The 24,889-nt window shown below is 39.6% G+C and overlaps 1 non-coding gene across 1 annotated transcript; it reads left to right on the plus strand.

Moving 5' to 3' along the window:
* The first annotated feature begins 329 nt into the window (after positions 1-329).
* On the plus strand, positions 330-436 carry LOC131222000 (small nucleolar RNA R71). The gene has a single exon (XR_009159711.1). It is a non-coding gene; the product is annotated as a small nucleolar RNA R71 (small nucleolar RNA).
* The last annotated feature ends 24,453 nt before the right edge of the window (positions 437-24,889 follow it).

The following is a 24,889-nucleotide window of genomic DNA, read 5'->3' on the forward strand; positions in this document are numbered from 1 at the left end:
ATGTGGCATATGCCTCGACTTGAGCTGTTTGTGGTGGTCCACTATTTAATACCAGAGCATCAACTTTCTTTGTCAGGTTATCAAGCTTGGCGCTCAGCTCTGGCATGACTCCTATCTCATATATACCACCTCTCTTTTGTGGTTGGGGACTTCTGTCACCTCTATTTGAATAATCCCATTGCTGGGAATTTTCGCACAAGGTTTCAAAGAAGTTCCACGCTTCGACATCACTTTTGGTCATGAATGACCCTCCACTGGTGGCATCAACCATGCGACGGTTCTGTGGTGTCAGACCGTCATAGAAGTATTGAACTTGTTGCCACTTCTCAAAACCATGGTGAGGACATTTAAGAAGCAAGTCCTTCCATCTTTCCCAACATTCATGAAAGTGCTCGCCCTCTTTTTGTGTGAAGTTAGTAATTTCTCTACGGAGGGCATTGGTTTTGTGAACGGGGAAGAACTTGTTTAAGAACTTCTTAGACAGTTGGTCCCATGTAGTGATAGATCCAACTTCTAGAGAATTCAACCATGCTTTCGCCTTATCTTTCAAAGAAAAAGGAAACAGGCGTAGGCGGATCGAATCGTCTGAGAAGTTTTGGAACTTAAAGGTGGAGCAAATGTTTAAGAATTCTTTCACATGATGATATGGGTCCTCTTTGTCCAATCCATAAAAGGATGGCAACAATTGTATGACTCCAGGTTTAAGTTCAAAGTGTGCTGCCATAGTGGTTGGCAACACTATGCATGAAGGCGCATTAAATTGGACAGGAGCTGAATAATCTTTAAGAGCTTTAACTTCAGTCTCATTCGCCATTTCAACAGGATTATTTCTCAATCTTTCACGAATTGTTCTTTCAATCTCAGGATCAAACGGTGCTAGTTCTATATTCAGAGATCTACGTCCTAGCATAAACTATGTTATTAATATAAGAAAGAAAACTAAACTAAGATGCAACCTAAGATGAATAAAACTAAAGGAAAAAGTTATGAATTCCTAAAAATAAGAGAAAGCTATGTAAACGAGAATTGGAAAGAAGAACCCGAGAAAAGGAGATGATGAATGTCTGAAGATTTGAGAGCTCCTCCTTTTGAAGACAATGTTATTTAGCAGCTTCCTTCCTTAATTCCTGTAAACAAAAAGAAAACAAAAATAAATTAAATTTATCAAAATGATGCTGGAAAAAAAAATCTTAAGCAACGGTTAATTTCTAAAAAAAAAAAAGTTTGTAACCTTAGAAATAAAAACTAAGTTAGTTTCTAAAAAGGGAAAAAATTTCTAAAACTAGAAAATAGAAAGTTACTTGAAAGAAGAATCAGAATCTAGAATTGGAAAATAGGAAATTTCTAAAAATAAAATAAAATAGCCTAGAAATAAAAACTTTCTAAAAAAATAAAACCTTAATTCTAAAAATAGAAATTAGAAAGAAAAAAAAATAGAAAATTTGGAAAGAGATTACCAAATTAGTAGATTATGTCAGGTCCCTACAAAACAGGCAATAGGTTAGTTTCTAAAAAAAATTTAACCGAAAGTTAGTAAAAAACCTAAGACTATGAATTATGATAAGAGAGAATCTTAAATCCAATTGGACCGAACCAGTCCCCAGCAACGGCGCCAAAAACTTGATGTTTTATTTAAACCAACACGATTTAAATGATTTTTAAACTCGCAAGTATACGAATCAGATGCAGATACGGTACGTATTACGAGATCGTTCCTACGAGGACTGGTTGTCACAATTCAAATCTATGACTCTCCTTAACTAATCCAACAGATAATGGAATGAACTACTAAGCACAATTTTAGGGAAAAAGAAAACAATTAAGAACAGGGAAGAAAATTCAATCAGAAAGAGAGCACTAGGACTTTCGAATCCACCCCTAATTATCCTAACCCTTGTTTTGTCTGTTGATTCACCTTGATCTAGATTGATACCACTTAAATAGAGAAAGCACAATCTGTGTCCTTAATCGGGCATACAGACTGTCTAATTCCTTTAAGCAATGCCATGAATGACATATCCCATGTCCTTGGTCGGGCACATGGAATGTACATTCATTAAAGCACCCTGTTCCTTCCTCTATAGGAAACTTGTTCTTGATCATACACAAGCACCTATAATAAGCATCCAAACAACATCCATATATATACTTTAATCAAGTTCATAGATGGAGAAGTATAGAATTTAAACCCATAAAGCCCACTTAGAGAAAGAAACAAATTAATTGAAATTCAAAGTAAATCAACCAACACAAGAGCTGATCAAATTAAGGGCTTCATCTCAGCCCTAGCTGAGAGATTAGTGACCCATAAAATCCATAAAAAATATTAAATAAAATTCATAAAAAAACATCAAACCAAACAATCTCTCTCTCTCTTCTTTCTTCTCTTTCTTCTCTTTCTTCTCTCCCTTGCTCCAGATCTGGAATCCCCTGGTTCTGAATGACTTTCCCACGTCCAAAACTCCCCTTCTATAGCTGCTGGGGTCGGTGGCAGAGTCGTAGAAGGACTCGAAGTGCAATTTTTCGCAGCCATGATCGGTGGGCCCCACTGAGGTATTTTCTGGAAAATCCACCCCGTCCATTGGATTCAGGACGAAATTTCAGTCAAGAATGGGTGGTTTTGAATGTCCATTGACACGGCCCAGAGAAGAAAATACAAAAAGATCAGTTTTGAACGTCGCCGGGTAGCCCTTTTGTGGCCTCTGTATCACGCACGTGTGCACGCATGAGAGAAGAATATCAGCATGGTTTTGAAGCTCTCAAACCACTCTACAAGATGGACAGCTCGGATCGGCCGTACGGGTGACATACGGGGCCCACAATCCTTCGCAAAAACGGCCAGCGGTCGTCCGTTATGCGGACGCGAAACCAACTTCCGTGGCAATGGTGGGACCCATTTTGATAATTATTTCAATAATCCACTCCGTCCATTGCATGGAGGATGAAAAAACGGCTAGGAATGCCCAATTTCGAGTTAGATTTGCGGTGGCCCACGGAGTTTTGAACTCACCGTCCGTTTTGCGTTTTTCAGCGGTCAACATCCGTACATATGCATGGAACCAAACGGACATTTAGGCGATGGTTATAACTGCCCCAGGAAGCGGATGGACGGTTTGGATTGTCCATTTGGATACTAGGTGGGCCCCAGAACCGACGACCGCGGTCGGCTTGCGGAGACGCTGGAAACGGCAACTGCCGTTCGGTGCTCAGGCAGTGCACATGTGCACTGTGTACACATGCTATAGATATGGGTCCACTGTGATGATTTCGAGAAATCTACACCATCCATCCTCTTTATCATGGTAATTTAGCCGTCAATACCAAGGTTGAGGCAGTTCCAAATATCAGGTGGGCCCCAAATTGGAGATTAATAGGCTGATCTGTCCGTTGGACTACTTTCCGAGATCTTCAATGGCTGAAATTTAATATGTACGGTTAATTTACGGTCCTCATCTCATGTATGAAGTTTCGAACTGATCGGATAGCGGGAACCATGTGATCTTGCATTCTGGACCCTTTTCGGGCCCCCTTGGCTTGCTTTCCTCAGATCCCAGGCGTGTAAAATCTTCATTATTGGTTCTCTGGAGTCCATCCCGTGCTCTGGAGACTTTGGATCATGAAATCCATGCCTTTAACACCAATTTTCAATTAACGCTCCTGACTTCATCCTGTAACAAAAATACAATTAAAATACTCTATTAAGCATTATCATATACGTAAAATCTGGTAATGATTAGGGTCTAATATGCAATATTCAACCCTGATCAATAATTAATTTCTGGGTGCCCACTGGATCCGTGGTCCACTATGGACCACAAGCCCAGTGAGATTCGCGGTTCCCTAAATTTTCAAATTTTTCTGACCTTCCTTGGCCACTATATGGCCCGCACGGGCTGTTGTTAAGTGTAAACGGGTCATCTGGCTTGACGGCCCGCACTTGGTCCGATCATGACCAGACTGGTCTACTCTAATGGGCTAATCCTAGGTTAATTAATTAGTGATACCCCACACACAAGCAGTTTAAGCGAACGGTCTTACGGCAAATCCTACATGGACGCCTTAGGACACTGTTCTGATTGGACAGGACATTACACCACTCGCATTACATCCGGGTCCAAAACTAGCTTAACATAACTAATCCAATGATTAGTTGGAGTCGGAATATCAGAGATGGGATTAGTGTGGATTATAAAAGCTACCCTTTTAACGCTACCTTTCCAAAAACAAAATAGGGAGCGAGAGCTGCCGTTTATGTCGCACCTAGTGGCTCGCCCTAGTCACGAGCTTGAGTCAGAATGCCTCAGGCTATCGGGGCTTTGTATGGGTCCTAGGAGGAGGAAGGAAGAAGAAGAAGGAAGAGAGGAAGAGATAGAGAGACAGAGCGAGGATGTTGTCCTCTTTCTTCTTGATATTTACTGTCGCACTAAGTCTCGGACTCAGTTTGTCCGAGTCTGGTTCGTGTAGGCCTCTTAGGTATCCAAATAACAGAGAAAGAAGAAGAAGAAGAAGAGAGAGAGAGAGAGAGGGAGAGGGGGTCGAGTGAGCTGCACCGAGTTTGTCTTACCATACCAAGTTGTTGTTCCAGGTTTGGGTCAGGTCCAGGCACTATGAACGAGCCAGGGAGAGGGAAGTAGAAGAGAAGAGAAGGTGAGGGAGAAGGGAAGTAGAAAGAAAGAGAGAGAGAGAGAGAGAGAGAGAGAGAGAGAGAGGCAAAGCCATTACTGGCTGTTGGGTTTGGACCGAGTCCGAACAGAGTTGGGTTTGGGCCTACTCTAGGCTTGGTTGGAGTTCCAGTAGGAAGAGAGTAAGAAAGAGAAAGAAGGAAGAAGAAAGGGAGCTTGGGTGCGGTTATTGTCGACTCGATGATTCACTCAGCTACTCAAGTCAACTTAGTAAGGTTGCACTGAGCTTCCATCATCATTGGAGTGTCGGTGGTGGTTGGCTTGTCCAACAACGTATTTGTTGGATTGGGCTGATTTGAGTCCCCAATCGGCGATGTCAATTGGATTGATCCAATTGGGTAAGTTCAACTCAATTATTAAATTTAAAATTTATTGGTCATTTTTAATTATATATTTGGGAAATTTTATGATATAGGGTCAAATCTAATTCGAGCTGCTTCACACCCTCAAACCCTATAGCGATGTAAACTCACATCCTAAGGTGAGGACTCACCATTTGAACTTTCATCAATCTAGTCATAGATGATGCTTTAATTTCTTACAGTTAGTAGCTCCTAAATTATTTCATAGTTTATCTCATTATGTGAATATGCGAATCTATTGTGCAACTAACTCATGTAGTGTATAATTGATATATCTCTTTAATTTTAGCAAGCACCAATAATTAGATTGTCGCATGTTATCTCTAGTTATAAAATTTGTTATATATTATCACTTGCAATTATTTGATGGATTGAACAGAATTCATTACGGACTCACCATCTTGTGGTCCCTATTTGACTTACATGGCGTTGATCGTATATTTTCCTTGTATGGCTTGGACCGCATATTTGACCTACACGACTTCGATCACATATTTTCCCTTCAGCTTAGACCGCATATTTGACCTATGTGGCTTGGATCACATATTTGCCCTTCGGCTTTAATAAAATATCAACGCCCTTTGTGGCTTTGATGGTTATATTTATATAAATTTGTTGATCTTCAGGTCATTATGCGGAGTTCATTATGATTTCTGAGTTAAGCTCAAGTTCCACTACCAAAAAAATAAGGCAAAGCTGACGGCTAAAAACTGTCAGCATTGACCTTCCCCGACGGATTTTAGCCATTGGATGGGCCATTTGGGAAGGGGGCATGGGCATTGCTCGCCTACGGATTTAAACCGTCAGTGTTTTCGACGGCTAAAACCGTCGGCGTTTTCAACTTCTGACTGCTAAAACCGTTAGCTAGAAAGCCATTGGCCGACGATTTTTAACCGTCGGCGTTTCTCATTAAATTTTAGAACTACAATCGAAAATGAATCGCCTAATCAATGCACACATTCAAAACTAGCTGAATACCCATTTCAAAAACATGTTCTCCAAAGCCACAAACCAATCAACCTATTTGAAAAGGTAAGTCTAGACAAGAAGAAATCAGAATTAGATCTACCATTCAAATTCCAAACACACAATTTGTATTCTTATAAAAAATTAATTGTATATATGGTACCCAACTCCATACAAAAGAAATATTAAGAAGAATGTTGATACATTAATTAAATCTATGCTAAATGTCATTGGGTTTGGTTAAATTGCAGTAATCAGGTCCTCGAAACTGTGAAATTCCTCTAAACATAGATGTTGAAAAATCAGCTCCAACCTCATTAGTAACTGAGAAGGTGCTTGTAATTGGAACAAAACACAGCCCGCGGTTTCGAAGATCTTGTTTCGGTCCATTTGAGCCATTCGATTTATCGAAATTCTGTATAACACACTAAAATCTTTAACTTCTTGAGATAAATCATAACAAGTATTTCAAAGATCATAACAATGACTCACAGATTGATGAAGATCTTCACCGTAACCAGGCCACATGCCATGAACAAGTTGGATGGAAAAAAAAAAGGTTGGACTACTCATTAGGTGGGCCACACATGAACAAAAGAAATGGATAGTTAGAAGAAAACAAACAATAGTCCATATTTGATGTAAATGTGTGGCCCATCCAATGAGTTTTACGTTGGGCCCAGTCTGATAAATGGTTGGAAGCCTCTTCACACTGTTAGCATTTTGCATAACAAAGAAATATACCTGCTGGCGTTGAATGGGAACATTTTTCATGTATGGTGTAGTTAAAACCTGAAATTCTAGAGGAAAAAGATGAAATTAGGCACATGTTATTCTCTTTCATGGATTTTTTTTTCTTGACTTCTACATTTGGTTTTCATGGAACTTACACCGACTTGTTCATGGAGGAACTTGATGTATTCAATTTCTTCGAATAGAATGGATGTGGTATCCATTTGAAATAAGAGAACAATTATATTCAATTCAACCAACCAAAGCTTTTTTGAATTCAAAAATAAGAAACTGTAGTAGAAATCTTTGTGGAAGTAAATGAGAGCTTTTCAAATTTACCTTTCTGAAATGTGAAACCAGTTGTTGGAGTGCAATGATTCTCTCTCGTTTTCTCTTTTCAGACCTAGAAAAAGAAATATACAATTTCTTATGTGTATGGCAGATAAACCCCAAATCCCTCTCCAACCAAAAACTCATTAGAATCTGTTTTGTACCTTAAAAGTCGGTAATAGCGACAGTGTTCCAGTAGGCTTTTTGGGTGCAGGTTCACTGCCACTTTTCTTCATTGTCGAGCCCCAATCACAAACTTCTAGATTTGGCTGATAAAATATATGAAAAGATTCAATCCCACAGAAGATGAAAAGCAAGCCAGGAATGATAGAGCAATGCAATTGCCTAATCACAAGTGTAATTGTTCAGGTTGGCCTAGTTCTTAGGTGGACCACGCACATATGCATATGTCGATGGTTCATGATCAGACTATCCTGATAATACACAATCGACAAAGAAACCCATACCGGCCCACTCGAAGATTGGCCTAGATGTCACTCATGTGCTACTTTGATGTTGATGGCTTGTAGTCATTAGAACAGAGCAAAGCCTCAAATTTGAAAGGAGGATTGGTTACTATGGATTTGTATTGTTGGGTTCTTCATCTGATATCTTTGTTCTACTCTTTTATGTCTTTAATGAACTATTTCAGGCATAATATACATCTATGCTATATATAAGAGAGCAACTCTAGGAATTGAAATTTGTTACTAGCCCACCATTTGTTAATTCCATTTCTAATGCAGGTCAGCCCAAGCAACATCTTCTTGCAACTGGATGGAGTGTAGAAGTGCAAAGAGGCTTGTTGCAAGTGATTCAGTCCTTTTTCATCTGGTATGCAAGTTCAGATCCTCATGCCACCTATCTTATGCATGTAGCATTTCAACCTGTCATGTCATATATAATTTGCATCAGACACTAAAATATATTGGTTTCATCATCAGGAATGAAAGAATGGATTACTCCTGGGAATCTGGCATGCTAATCAGCCACAAACAGTCATGCCTTTGTCACTATATATATTAGGGCCCGTTTGGACGGGTGGATTGAAAGGGATTCAAATGGATTTGGATGGATTGCACACAGTCCAAGGCTCTTTAAGGCTGGTCAGTGGATTGTCCCTAATCCCATCGACTTCCTTGATCCAGCGCCCAATGGTTGTGCGTGTTTGGACGGTCAGGGTAGTCCAGGGATTTCAACCATCCATCCCGTTTGGAGAGGCATCGGATTAGCGTGCAATCTCATTCATTCCAGGGTAATACATCATACATGTTTGGAAGTGGAAAATGTGCGTGATCGTTGGGATTGGGCTCTTGCCTTGTCTTTGCAAGAAGGGGATTCCGTACGGAATCATCACTGTGGGGTCCACCATGATGCATGCATTGTATCCACTCCGTCCATCCTTTGTAGCAGATAATTTCGGGTTTTGTGAACCGTAAATTGCGGAAAAACCATTACCGTACAAGGACGTCACAACAGTTAAGAAATATGAATGAACGTAGACCATTGAAAATTTGTGCTGGTCCGTAGAAGTATCCGATGAAGTTTGATATTTTTTTTTTCTTTATCCATGGTAATTTTATCCTATGAACATTTGCCAAACAAATAAATATCAGAATAGTCCTGATTAATGGTTTCAGCGGTGGAGATCATTATTCCATGTAGTGGACTATGTTATGGTCCACATGATCATTATTCCAGCGGTGCAAATCATTATTCCAGCAGTATGCCTAATTGCTGGTTTCAATCCATAAAATAAGATGCCAAAAATTTGGTAAACAGTCTAAACAGAGTTAACTCAGTACGGTAGCGTACTAAGTAACTCGGTACATCGAAAAAAAAAAAAAAGCAGAACCCAAAAAATCCATAAACTGCGATCCTCAATATTACAACACCAATAATTTCTAAAATTTGAAAATTATAAGCAATGAAAAAAACACAACCAACATTCCAACTAAAAGGGCCACCAGTCTCTCGCTGTCCGATAGCTCAAGATCGTCAGTCGACGTTGTCCTCTCCACAACAACCTTGCTTGGTTGTGTCGTTTGTCAAATAGAGGAGGTGGTAGCATGATGGATGTCCACCTCAGTAGATACAGCAGCAACCTGACGATATGGAGACTCTATGAGAGGTCTGGACGGTTCCCTAACCTTTCCGAAATAATTTTCCCAACATGCCACAGCCTCCTTCCAATTCTTGAAGGCTCTATGTCAGCCCCCACTGAATCCCTCCACTTCTACTCGAGCATCGTCCCATGTGACATATATTCCTGGATGACGTCCAACGAGGACAACATAGTACTTCTCTTTACCCATCTGCAATGACATGCGGGGGTTAGGGACGACATGTATCAATAACGAATTGGGGTGGCAACTTGATGCTATGAAGAAACATAAGAAATCCAAGTACCCCTTATTAACCCTGAACAAGAATATAAAAGTTCGTTGAACGTACCCTTCCTCCAGTAAATCAAGTGTGTGGTCTGCTCCGGCTTAACGTGCATAATACAAGCATGGGAGTACATATAACAAAAAATCTGATATAGTTATAATCACAAAAGTCATAGTGGTGATGATGATCCCAGAAAATCAGCACATCAAAGTACAAAAAAGCAAAAAAAAAAAAAAAACAAAAAAAAAAAAACAAAAACAAAAAAAAAACAAAAAAACACAAACCAAACCCCGAACTCGAACCCGATTTCTTAAACAAAGCCTTTAAAAAAAACAAATTTCCTTAAGCGCGGATTACATGGTGAATCAGTTTCCTATTTCGATTAGGAAAATTTCCAACCAACTCCAAAATTCCCGGTAAGGGAATGGTCCCTGTGGAGTCTGTTACATAATCCTCTGATAAGTCAATCGTATCATCCATGTCATCCTCAACCTCTTTCCATGCTTCATTAAGATCTCGCTGAAGACGAGAAGATGTTGATGCGGCCATACTCCGACTAACTTGCACGTAGCGACCCATGGCCTGGTCGGATCCACAAATGACTGAAAGGTCATCCATTTTTTCGATGCTTTTCCTGCGCAACCTTTTAGTACGTGGGTGAGACTGCCAGAGGAAGAACACCGTGGCATTTAAGGAATAAAAATACATAGATTTGTATGATTTGCTCACTAAAAAGCAATATAACTTACCCTAAGATATTAATCCTAGACTTCATCAGGAGCAGTGACCACCATTCTCTCATTGTCCCAACCAAACCCACTCGCCGCCAGCATGTCCTTTACAGCATTGTACTCTCTTGTAATATCTCAACCGATTCGACACGTTTTGCCACCTGACGACCACGTCAGTATGCTTCGTAACTTCTTCGGCAGCAATCTGGTACGCCTCCCGCTTGAAACCATTATCAGCTCAACGCACTAGTGAAACCTATTCAATAAATGTGTTGAATAGAACCTGATCCATAGCAGGTGTCCATTTGATCTTCGCGGCTTTGCATGAAGGTTCCGCTAGAGATTGCACCTTTTTGGCACATGGAGAACATCGAGTGGGCACCGATGGTGCTTTTACCGGTGATTGGGTCTATGTCGATATGTCATTAAAGACGGAGTCTGTCATTTCACCTGAATATGAATTGTGAATGATTTTTTACCAATGTCAACCATAATCGTGAAATGAAATAAATATTAACATAGACAACACAATCTGAAAGCAATTAGTCATTATAGTTTACGAACTTACCACCCAGTGTGTAACTAGGTGATTTTAAATCCGTAGCATCAAATATAAATAAACTTGATATATAGTATCACCAAGTAATGAAAGGAAAATTAACAAGTATCGACTATCTACTCCTATTCCGCAGCGCATCTGCCCACATTCTGGCCGCTATGTCATCGCGCAATCGATTCCAAGCATCTTTTTCACCCTGAGTTACCCGAAGCAACCATTAATGGTCGTCATTAGTTGAAACCCGTTTAGCGTTGGGATACCCTCCAAATCGGTAGCAGATATATCAGCGAAACCGTTGTCCTGTGGAGACACGTTCGCGGTACGTATGTAGTTGTGTACGACACAGCAAGCTATCACGATCTGGACTTGTGTATGAAATTCGTACTGCATAGTGCTCTTTAAGATGAGAAATCTACCTTTCAAAACACCGAAACAACGCTCGATTGCATTGCGCAATTGTGCATGTCGTTAATTAAACAGCTCCTTCAAGTTGGCAGGCGCTCTCCCGGTTCGATACTCTTGTAAATGATATCAAACACCCCGGTATGGAGCCATAAAACCAGGTGAATGAGCGTATCCAGCGTCGACAATATAATATTTTCTTACACATTCCAATCATCGTTCTATTTAGTGAAAAAACGAATGGTTGCTTCAAGTAGGGAATTGGATCAATAATGTTTTAACAGATTTCCTACCGTTTGGGACAAGCAAGGGATCATCTGATAGGATCAATGCGTTATATAATACCCTCACACCCGAAGCAGAACCCTCCCAACCGGCCAGTACATATGTAAATTTCATATTGAATGAACAGGCTGCCAGTACATTTTGGGAAAGGACCCCTTTGTGGTTACAAAAGCTCGCCTGATCAACCGCCAGAACATGCGCTGGAATGTGTGTACCGTCGATTGCACCAACGCAATCCTAAATTAGAAGAACCAATTATCATAAGAGGACCACACATATTGGGGAAGTGAAAATTACACTTAGGAAAAATACCTAAAAGTAAGCAGAACAATTTATACTGTTTTGAATCTCTGATGGCGTCTTTGTTCTCGCTGGTATAACTAAATCAGGGTACAGTGATACAATTGCCTTTAGCACACGATGAAAGTGCCGACTGACGATCTCACCCGATCGAATAAATCTGTGACCTATGACCCGGTTATGAACATTGTGCCCTAACGTATGAAGGAAAATAACTACTTGTTCTTCAAGACTAACATTACGAGTATTACGGAGCCATGTCTTCTCGCGTAGCAGCATACATAGTTCAAAGAATGTATGTCGATCCATCCTAAGTTGATCTACACAATCTCCGTCGCTAGCCCAAATGATAGAATTGATGAATCTCGCTCGCTCATCATCCCCATGACGCGCCGATTGTTTGAACATGTATGAGTGACAATATTCCCCCACAGCCTGTACACAAGCTGCAACCGTTTGAAAGACAAGTACCCTCTCCATCTGCTCGTCATCTGAAGAATTCATCGCCAGCTGATAACCTATACTCTCACGTACGGATTTCTCATAAATATAAAACGCAAATATCCGAGGATACGCGCGCGCGTGACACACACACACACATATATACATACAAATATACAAAAATATGTCTGAGGATATACATAGGCCAATTATAATGATATATCTGAGGATACAAATATATATAGTTGGCCAACTATATAGGCCAACTAAATATCTGAGGATACAAAAATATATATTTGTGATCAACTATAATGATATTTAGGCCATCCATGGACAAACACACTCTCTCTTTCTCTCTAACAAATCTTGTATTTGTAATTGTAACCCTTCTCATCATGTTTATATGTCATCCAACCTATCCATGAGATCAGGTATAATTGAAAAAATAAATATCATATTGCTCCAAACATTGTGTGAGCCTCATGATGTTTGAACCTGGTAAATGTAGTTTCCCAATGCCTTTTGTGGTATGATTCAATTGAGGCCTCAGATCTATTTAATTCTTGGGTGGCCTTTTGGTACATGTACTATCCCAATGCCTTTTGTGTTGTGATTCACTTGAGGATCCCAATCCTGTTACCGAATGATGGGATGGAATTGCAATTATTACCAAAGAGCAATCAGATGATCTTAAACATCTATGAACCAACCTATGTTTATCAATGTCAACATATCCTCTGTTATCAATTTGTAGCAAGAAGACAGTCAGGGCGTTACCTGATGTTCACAGACTATAATCTGCACTGCAACAAATTCCTATAAATACCTGTCATTTGGTCAAAAAATAAGCAAATTAAATAAATCTCAGATCATATATGGAGAACTAAATGAAAAGTACATTGTAAATAATTGAAGGAAGGATATCTTTTTCACGTAATCAGATAGCCTTGATTACACCCGGTTGCGAACATAAATTAATGTTTGTCTTTCAACCACCTACCAATGATTTTTTCTCAACTGACAGATGACCACCCGTTTCGCCAATCAAGATAAGTTGCTTCACAACATGGAGTAAACAGATGGAAACTATACCAGATCCGAAGATCTGTTGAATGGAGTTCAAATATGACATGGAAATCCCTTATATGAGATCTTTTGTCATACATGTTTGTACTCGAATTAGATAAACCAAACATCATCTCGTAGGTGCATTTTGACAGAATAGTTCAGTGCTTTTTTTTCTTTTTCTTTTTTTTTGTCTTTCTAAATATCTCGAACAACCCATTTCTGTTTGAACTACATGCAACACATCTGATATAATATTCTACTATAATGTTTAAAAAAAAGAAAAAGAAGTGTCACAATGAATAGAGCAGGAATCGGTTCTCATCTATTTGGAATTAACGTGACACAATGAAGACTGAGAAGAGATTCAAAATTAAAGTGAAGACACACAAAATCAAACCTGTTGTAAGCTTGGTACCGCAATTGGTAAAAATGAGAAATAACGATGATCACATTCATCTAAATCATAACTAATGAAACAGAATTATCAAGTCATTCCCCTCTTCAAAGCAAACCATCTCCCATCAGTCTGTCCATGTAGATTTCTAAAAGAATCCGATCAATTGCAACACCCAAATATACCGTTTGGCCTGAATAGTAGCAACTATGCAATCCATGTAACTTAAACCATTTTAAAGATAGCAATAGCACCAAAAATCATGAAAGTAAACGTAAACTAACCAAACCATCTCCCGTCAGTCTATCCATGCAGATTAATATCAGAATCCGATCAATTGCGACACCCAAATATACCGATCAAACTGAATAGTAGCAACTATGCAATCCATGCAACTTAAAACCATTTTCAAGATAGCAATAGCACCCAAAATCATAAACGTAAACGTAACCTAACCAAACCACAGATAGAAAACAGAAAAATCGGAAGGACCAAAAAAAAAAAACAACAAAACAATATTGTGGAATCCCTTATAAATCATAACTTGCAGCGAAAAATTACTGGCATAGAGCAGCAAGTTAAACCATTCCAACATTTGCAACAGCCATACAAATTACATTCATATAACAGTATTTTTGGCTAAACTTTACAACCTTACAGTTGTACAGTTATATATGTACCAAGAAGTGGTTGCTATAGAGCGTCAGTAACACCACGAAATTCAGTAATTGCATGACCAAATAGCACACTGAATTTGCAAGAATATAAAAAATTCTAAACCAGTGCTTATTCATGGCTCTATGATTGAGATACAAAACATACATCATTGATTTGCATGTAAACAATGATGTATGATGCAATTCTGTTGGACCTGTGGCTCGTCCAATCAGCACAGTGGATATTCAGGACATTCATTTGACTCGGTATATGGGTATACAGTCCAAATGGATGGCTCAAGTGCTCCAAACATCTGTCATGTTGTCACTTGTAGTGGAATGTGAGATGTGTGCTAATGTGGAAAGTGAGTGGGATATCTTGGCCATTGGTATGATGCAACAGAATGTATTTGTAGCTACATGTATTTGGACTATAAGTAGATGAATGCAATCGCAGCACTATTCCACATTCATCATACATATGTGGCCCACCTGGTGGCTGAATCAGATTACTTTCAGTCCAGGGTAATTCATGATTGGGTCCACCTGACAGAAAGGCCTTTATCTTTAACTTACATTCCATGATGGCATGTGTCTGAAGAGCAGGATAAACATCAACTGACAGTCCAAATTCAAGATACACATGTGGCTCACTGTCTTAAGCCAAGTTATGTAATTATTAGGCCAGGGCATCTATACATTAGGGCCCACCTGATGAACAGCCAAGCTGGAGCACAAATTTGTCAAGCTGTTACATGCAGGCGCAAATAGGATTCTCTATCCCACTCTGATGAGTAGAAGGGTCCACGTCTAACAGAATTCCACCCCTGACATTCAGTGTTTTGATATTTGTAAAGTATATTGAACCAATTCAGCCCGTAACTGAAGCTTCATACATCAGAAAAAATCTGAGAGAGACAGAGAGACAGAGAAGAAAAATCTACCCCTTTCTATTTTTCCAAAATAAATAAATAGAAACACCGTAAAAGAATATCTAAACAACAAAAAGGAAACACAAACAAGCAAAATAAAGAAGACACAATTGAGAAAACCAAATTCTTGCAACCCAAATTCCAGAAACCAATAACCCATCATAAAATTTAAAATAAATAATAATAAATAAATAAAAATAAAATTTATATATATATATATATATATATATATATATCCTAGATTAAACAATCCTAGCGAGAGAATCTCTAAACAACAACAACAACGACAACAGGATTTTTTTTTTAAAAAAAAAAGCAAGAAAAACAAGCAAAACGGAGAAGACCCAGTTGAGGAAAAAACACATTCTCGCCACCCAGATGCCAGAAACCAACTTCACAGCATTAAAATAAAAATCAAAGCGATCCAAAATCAAACAAACCAACTAAAAAGAATCTTCAAACAACAAAAAGGGAAGAAAAAAAAAAAAAGCAAAATAAAGAGTTCCACTTTAGGAAAAAAAAAAAAACCACATTATTGCAACCCAGATGCCAGAACCCATAACCCATCATTAAAAAAAATATGTGTAAAATCAAATAAAGAAAACCCACTTGAGCGAAAAAAAAACCCACATTCTTGCAACCCAGATGGCAGAAATCAAACACACCCAAATGCAGAAATGAAAGGGGAAATAGAAACAGTAAAAAGAGAAAATGCACCTGAAAAAACACAGCCTCTGAAGCGCAAGAAATCTCTGTTTTGGTATCCTTCAAAACGTTTGGAGGCTTTTGGAAGCTAAAAACAATTACACGCCACTGTGTAATGTTCCATAACAAGAAAATGAGAAAACTGTGTCATGTTATGTTTATTCAAACCAGTGAGAAACCAGTGAGTATATCCAAACCAGTGAGGAAACTGTGTCATGTTCCATAGAACTAAAAAACAATTATACACCACTGTGTCATGTTCCATAACAAGAAGACATTTACGAAAACTGTAGAAGGCTAATAAACACCAAAGCGAAACTTCTAACAGTGAGAAATGGGTGACAGGAAATTGCTATGAATGATATTTGGAAAACAGGAAAATGAGAGGACCATACCAGCGATCTTTAACCAATCCACAGCCTGCAGTTCAATGACCTCGCTGCGAGTAACCAACAGTTTTCCCAAAAATTATTTCTACCATTAGCAGACCAATATCAGTGTATAGTTCTGTAGTAATCCACGTATACAACTGTGTATATCTATTGGAATCGAACACTCTCAGGTGAACTATATATAGATATTGGCATCCAACAATCATAGTGGACCCTATAGTTCGAAATGAGAGTAATATATCATAGAGAAATGAACAGTGTCAAATTAGAGATTAACTGTAAATACAAGAACATTCAGTTTTAACCCAAGTTGTAACTAACAACTACAGTCCGGTGGTGTGATGCCAAAATCGAGTAGGTGATTAAGCCAAAAACATTGAAAATCTAGAATATTTGGGATTTCTACAGAGGAAATGAACAGTACGATTGCTATTTTGCAAAACCCCCAAAATCCAGATATTATTTCCCAAATTAATTAGGAAAATCAAAACCATCTACTGCAACGGCGTCTTTAAAGTCCAAACACATTATGAGGATGTCAAAATCCATTTGAAAATTAACAGAGAAGCATAAAAATCCACAAACCTCCAATTTCTGTATTCAAAATAAGCAGAAATCAGATATCATAAAACTCCCAAAATCCAGAAACCACCACCTCTGTAAACAGAAGACATCCCATAATTGTGTTTTTTCCACATCGATTTTGAGCTCAAACAGTGGAAATGGAAGTCATGGCAGAACTGTATCAAACTGAACATGCATAACGGAAGACCTAGGCCCTGCCACAGCCAGGTGGGATGACATGCATGTAGGATTTCTAGGGTATGAAGAGCATTGCATGCCGGAGGAAGGGAGATGTCGTAACTTTGCTAGCAGCGTTATCTTCGTTGATGGATGTAATGGCCAGGATGAATCGAAAAGAAGAGAATATATAACAACGAAGAAAGGGCGCAAAAAATACCTCCCGCCACCACTCCTGCCACAGAACCCTCTTCAATCCCATCTCTCTCTGGCTGTACGGACTACTGTGGAAGGGATTGGGCTTGGGCTCGAGGCGCAATCCAGAGAGAGAGACGAGATGACAATCCCTCGTCGAATCCAGTAGAAGATCTGGCGAATCCCATTGGCCTTATCTCCTTGCCAGGCCAAACACCTTCGCGGCCGTACAATGTTGGAGTGGACGGGCGAATCCCATCCACTACACCGTAATACCCCTGAATCCATCCGTCCAAACGACCCCTTAAACTTCTTGAATTGTCTTTCATAATTTTTTTTTATTTTTTTATTTTTTATTTTTTAAAAAAAAAAGAATGAATGAAAGAAAGAAATAGTTACTGACCATATGGACTGGTGGATTTCATGCATGAGGGTTTGTATGTGGATTCAGTTCCATGTACATTCAATTAATCAGTTGAATTGACTTTCCATAATTTAATTATATATAGAGGAAATGTCCAAAATGCAGGTATGACCATTTTAATTCACAATGACAACAAATCCCTATTTCCATGCATTTGAAGTGGAGTTGGAAATATCAGAATTGCTACGTGGTTGCTCGTTATCTCATTATGAATTTTGATCATTTCCACTTCTTTGAATTTTATAGTTGCAGATATTAATTGAGCATCCAAACATGGATTTTGTTAACCTTCAATGATTGTGAAATATCTTAACTTTCTATAACTTTCCAATAAACCCCCAAAAAATAAGAAAATTGAAGAAAATATGCCCACAGGCTTTTTGGCTCAAGGAAAATGGACAAGACCATTTGGCCAAATTTGCCCCCAGATTCAGCAATGCTCGCATGACAAGAATACCAGAAAGAAGAAACAGAGAGGAAATATGGATTAAAAAAACTACTTATATTTGGTTGCACAATTAAATTGAATTGCAATAATCAATTCAATAAAGTGGCAATATTACCTCATTTGCAGGCCACAATTGTCGAATCCATTGATGCAGTGTTGGGTTGAGCACCTACAGTTGGAATTAGGGCCAGGTCAGGTTGCAGGTTGGGTCCTCTTGTGGACAGGTTGGGCTCAGTTTGACCTTCAACACAACCCCACATGCCCAAGTTGTACCCAAATTTACAACGGCTTCAGTTATTTGTAGTGCCTATAAAAAAATGACATAAAAGAAAATCCATTACCCCTTGAAGACTGTATTGTGCTCTGTAGGAAATAAGTAACAACCAGTAGAAGAAACAATTCGCAGTAGTAACTCCATTGTGGCAAGTATATCATAATACAAACATCAATTGTCACTAATGGTATAGACCCACAAACAATAGTACTGATCCAAGACAAAAAACAAAGGATTATTAAAGTTGCAAAAACCACTGAAAACTCAAAATTTCCTCAACAGTAGATATACCAGATCTGATACTACATATTCTTCCATCTAAGGCAAGGAGTGATGAGGTGCTCTCCTCCGTCTCTTTGAGTGTCCTTAATAGTTGCATCACAATCAAATTTTCACTCGTACAATTTGGAATGTACAAAATAATGGAAAGTAGATTACTGAATCACAATTTGAAAAAAAGAGTTAAAATGTCTATATATGTAGAAATGACTGGAATAGAATTCTGAACCAACATTTACAAACTTGCAAATACAAACACATGCGCATAGCCATAGTCCAAATTATAAATTAGTATCATTGGCTCAAATTATACATCATTACTATAACATGAAAGCTAAGCAGGTTGGTAATCCATTCATGTAGCCAAAAGACTGAATATACTAGAAATTTTCATCTTGAGTCAACTGACAAAAAAACAATTTTCCTTTGTTGAAATGATAATACAGCCAATAATTTGATTACAGTCACTAGTTGTGATGCAGGACATGAAAATTAAATATGATATGCGAGATTTCAGGCTTAGATCACATTATTTCAGAAACAATTACACATATTCCATATCCCACATGAAAGTCCAAACATTCAATTAAGGGGAATCTATGCGGGTCCAGGCCTACACATGATAGGGCTGGATCAATAAAAATTATGAACCAAACGATACTCAAAGATAAGAAATAATCATCCACGCATGCATAGTAATCAGTCCCTAATCCAAGGGATTCAAAAATTCCAATTCGGGGAACCCTAAGGTAAGAAAATTGGCAAATAACTTAAAGAAAACGTAATCTAGGGCTAGGATTCATGAAAAACGGCTATGAGAGGATAAAAGAGGATAAAAACCTGAGCCAAAAGACGATCCCGCGTGTGGACAGCAACAATGGCCAGACGGACGTGCGTGTGATCCCGGCCGCACGTGTGTGGGGCCCACTATTCAGAAAAAGGCCACCTTGGCCCTAGTCGGCCAGGGATGATCTCCAAAACCCCCAAATCTCAGCTCGATCCGATGTACGGTTTGTGCATGGTGCTCCGCCGAAGTTTCAGCTCGCCTGCGGGCCGAAATCTGGAAACCTGCTGTAATGAAGAAATCTGATGCAACAAAAGGACGAATTCGAAGTACGGATGGTGGGGGAAGATGGAAAAAAAGACGATGGAAGATGGGGGTGAATAGGGATCGATGTGGCTTCGCACCACAATAGTTAGCCCTTAGAAAAGGGAGGACTTCGCACCCACTTTTAAATTCTTCCACAACTCACAAAGAGAGCAGAAAAATAAAGCAGGAATTTTTTTTTTTATTAACTTCAATGAATCCAAAGAACTACAAGGGGTGCCTATTTATAAGGAAAATCCTATACCACAAAACTCGCACCATGTGCACAACCTATTACTTGGCAATGAAGTAAACTAAAATAAAAACCAAACAGAGAAATCTAAAGCGTTCACAATGTTATAAATAATAACAATAAACAAAACCTAAAATATGAAATCAATCCGACGAGTGGGCCACGATCATGAGATCCCATGATGGGCTTTTCTTGATTATCGGGCCCAATCTTTTGAACCAAACTTCGTCTTCTAGGTAAGAAGCCCTCCCTAGACGTCGTCATCGAAACAGATCGATGGTGGGGCCCTCCTACTCCGTGCATAGGTGAGGCGGCGTGCGTGCGCGAGATGTCCCCATCAATTTCGGCAGCATTTTTGCCCTTTTTATAATTGGCCATATGATGACCTGGTTGCGCGACCCGCACAACAAGTTGTTGATTGCGCAACTCGCGCAACCAATCTCTGACTTCCTCTTCTCACCTTCAGTCTTCCTTCAGAGCTCTGCTCCTCTTCCAAAATTCTTCTCTCAAATGAGAGTAGGGTATTTATAGGCCTCCACACGTGCGAACCCTCGATTATTGTGCCATGGGGCCCACTTTGCATCAGATCTGACCGTCCATAATAATTGCCATCTGATCTTAGTTGTGCGACTCGCGTAACGATGAAGTTGCGCGATCCGCGCAACAATGAAGTCAGTTGCGCAATCCGCGCAATGGAGGAAATCCACTGCGCAGTCCATATAATGAATTAGGTTGGTGGCGCGGTCTACGCAACTACTACTGGTTGCGCGACCCGTGCAACTACTGAACAGGGTGCTTGATCTTCTTCTTTCTTTCTCATTTCTTCACTTCATGTTTAATTTCTGATCTTCAATCTATCTCCATGATTTTTATGCTCCAGCAAGGTATTTCAGTTGTAGCTAGCTATGGGTTTTCTTCAGGTCGAAGTAGTGGATCTATGCTATTGACTAGCTATCTTCGGGTGGAAGTCATTGATAGTTGGAACTATTATTGTATGACTACAACTTAATGCAGGGGCATTTTCACACTGGGCTCGAGTGGGGTCGCTTGCGGGATGCAGGGGCACACTCGGGGTGGGTGCGGCCCACGGGGGAGGTCTCGTGTTCAAGACTCCTCACCAGGGGTGATTAATGCGCATTTCACACCGGGCTCGAGTGGGGTAGCCCGTGGGATGCGGGGACACACTCGAGGTGGGCGGCCCATGTGATTTGGGGCCCACGAAGGGGGTTCGGCCGAGGTCCTAAACCCATGAGATGTGGGACTTGGGCTATGAGATAAAGGGATTAATTCGCCATACTCTAACAGTTCGAGCTTTTAGAGCAAGTGGTTAATTGTCCTGCATCAGAAATCGTCCAGTTCAATCTTCATTGCTCCAAGTTCTCCTTTTATGCAAGGGACAAGCTCAAAAGTGAAGAAGTTGAATGATCAAATCGGCACAACATTCCTCCTAAGGAGATGACCGAAGCAACTGTCGAAATGCTGCCGAATTTGAGATTCGACATTCGAACTTTGTTAATTTCAATATATGTATATCAAATGATCTATCTTAGAATCAAGGGATACTATAGGATGTAAATGAACTCAGTATTAATAATACGATGATTGTTCTTCATATACTCTCTTTGTTATGTTCGAATGAGATAATTTTCCCCAAATCGAATGCATTTGTTTCTTGTTCGAAACAAAATGACGACTCTGTTGGGGATCGAACCCAGAATCTCTGGTTTCGCAGACTCTCAGTCGGAACATCCTCCCCTTCATCTCTAAGATAGATTATTTAATTCTTCAAGTACTAACTATAATTATATTTTGTATCTGAAGGAATCCAACTACAAAATATAACCAATGACAATTTCTGCAAGGAACGTGAGCTTCCGTTTCACCACGACCGGATTCATGGTAGAATATACGCCGAAACAACCCCCGGAACACATGGTCCAACTTCCTACAAGCAAAAGCAAACTGACCCGAGCAATAGCTAGAGTTATATCTGCTTCGCCTCAAGTACCGGAAGGTGACAAGGACTGGACTGTTGTAATGTCTCGCAGGACGAGAGCACGGAACACAGGAAGCCATAGAATGAATCCGCCTTTGTCCAAAGTTAGCGGACCAATAACACATAATGCTGCTAGGAGGAATCCTGAACTCGCCCCTCTTGCGATATATCCCGGGCGAACAGTTCCACAGCTAACGTCGTGCAACTTCCCGGCTCTGGATGCCCCACTAGTCAGATGGACAAAAGAGCAAAAGGGTAAGGCATTACTAGTAAGTTCGCCAATGTCTGCATCGCCCCAATCAATCAATAACAACGGGAGCACAGAGAAGTCAAATGAAACTCCATCCTCCCCTCTCTTCGTAAGCCCTATTACGTCGACATATTCCCACCCCACTCCAACTACGGCCTCGTCAAAGAGTGGAGAAGCCGCAGTACATATGGCCGGAACAAACCAGAAAAATATACCAACTATATAGGACCGTATGAATGAAATGGCGAAAGCACAGAGAGCATTAATGGAAGAATATAGAAATCTCAGAGAAGCCTTAGCGACTCTAGCACACAATGTAGCCCAGATAGCAGCTCCCCCGATGATGGCCACAATGAATGGGCAAGAAAACCAACCTGAAGGCTTTCAACCACCGGGGGTGGGATCATTGGGGCCTGTCCCAGCAACGAGAACCATGACACAAGATGAGGTGAGAGAAGTCGTCAAAGAAGCTATCAGAATAGAGAGGGAGCATGAGAATATTGGTCGTTTCAGATACCGAACATCGTATCCAAGAGAAGTAGAAGACATCCCGTTCCCAGCCAACTTCAAACATCCAAAATTTCAGAAGTTTAATGGAGAAGGATCACCGGAGGAGCACTTAATGCACTTTATTACTAGCATGGGGAATCTTTCTACAATACCACAGTATTGTTTGCGATTGTTTGGATCATCTTTGACAAACGAAGCATTCTGATGGTATTCCATCTTGGCCTCAGGGTCGATACGTACTTGGGAACAAATGCAGAACGCCTTCATGTCAAACTTCTTCTCTTCTGAACGTGATGTTAGTATTACAGAATTGGCTTCCATGCGACAGATAGAGGAGGAACCGATAGAGAAGTTTATAGATAGATGGAAGACATTGGGAGCCTCGTGTAGGCAGCTGCTAGAAAAAAAAGAACAGATCAAGATGTGTCTGAATTCCATGGAAACAGGAATCGCATTCGGGCTCACAAGCGCTAACATAAAAACTTTCCGAGAATTGGCAACAAAAGTGCATGCTTTGGAATTGATGGCCTGGAAGATGCCAGTATTTCAAAATAGAGCAACTGAAGAGGATCGAATAGACTGTTAGTAAATACTATTTCTCAAGAAAGAAAGAAAAGTACTTTCTATAACAGACGAGAGACTAGAAAAAGAGAAGATTCCAATCAGTATAAAGATCGAGTGAATGATAAACGAAATCAATCGAATGATTATTATGAATATGATTTTGAAAAAGAAGATGTCGCACCAATAATGGAACAGCTGCTAGCCGCAGGGACCATTCAATTACCTCAGCCCAGACGCCCAAAAGAAGTCGAAATGACTAAGGATAAGAGATATTGTTGTTATCATCGTCATATTGGGCATCTGACAGAAAATTGTTTTCCGTTAAAAGATATGTTGCAGAGAATGATAAAACAAGGTGAAATCATAATGAAAAAAGACAAGAAACAAGATAAGAAAGCGACTGTGAATACCGCATTTGCAGGGAAACCACTGAAGAAAAGAAAAGATAAAAGTAAAGCTGTTGCAATAAGAGAATGGCCAGTAGCAGTGGATTCACTCAGAAATCCTCATTATGATTCACGATCTATTGAATTATCTTTTAAATAAGTCACTCATGGTTTAACTTCTATTCGCCAAAAAGAGGATGAACCGGTCGGAGAATTCATTAATCGTTGGAGAATCCGGGGGGTATCACGCATACGATTGATGAAAGAAGAGGTGCAAGTTAAGTTATGCTTGGAATGTATAAAGCCAAGTATTGCGCTAAGTCTTGAGGGTTTAAATTTACAGACATTTCAAGACCTTATTAAAGAGGCTTGTAGTTCAGAAAGGATTATTACAAAGGTGACTGATTTTTATATAAGCCAGTTGGTTCCAGACCTCGAAAGAAATCCGACTGATATGATTAAAGAAGAAGGAAAGATGAAGAATCAACGAAAGGAGCAGGGAGGTCCAAGTACAAGAAATGTGAATAAACATACGATCAAGAAAATGAAGAAGGAATTTGCGCGGCCTAAGGCTTGTAAGAAATATTCATTTGAAGAAGATGACATGCTCCCTATGTTGAACAAATTGCTGGCAGCCGAAAAAATCAAATTGCCATGGCCGAAACGTCCAAAGGAAATGAAGAAAATAAGTAAAGGTGATTATTGTTATTACCATCTTATCCTCAGACATCGAACAGAGAATTGTTTCAGCTTGAAGAAAAAGTTACAGAAGATGATTGATGAAGATGAAATCGTTATAAGAAAAGTGTATGAAATAAAAGAAGAGATAATAGTACACAAGCCTGATTAATTCAAAACTGGGGGCAAACAGTGTGAGATGATGTAGCGACAATATTTTGATTACGAAGGGCACAACATCGTGATTTTGATTATGAAGATTTCCAGAGCAATGCTTCCTAATCAAAAGGGGGCACGACAAGTAGAAGGGCGAAGGGCTGCGAAAGACAGTCATGTACTCCCTCATGTGAATGAATAAAAAAGCGCAAATTGTCAAGTAAAGCTTCTCAAACGTATCAGAAGCATTGACGATTACTACCAAAGCATTGATGATTGCTACCAAGCACTGAAGATTGCTACCAAGCATTGACGATTGC

This window comes from Magnolia sinica, chromosome 12 (assembly GCF_029962835.1).
Source record: "Magnolia sinica isolate HGM2019 chromosome 12, MsV1, whole genome shotgun sequence".
NCBI classification, from domain to species: Eukaryota; Viridiplantae; Streptophyta; class Magnoliopsida; order Magnoliales; family Magnoliaceae; genus Magnolia; species Magnolia sinica.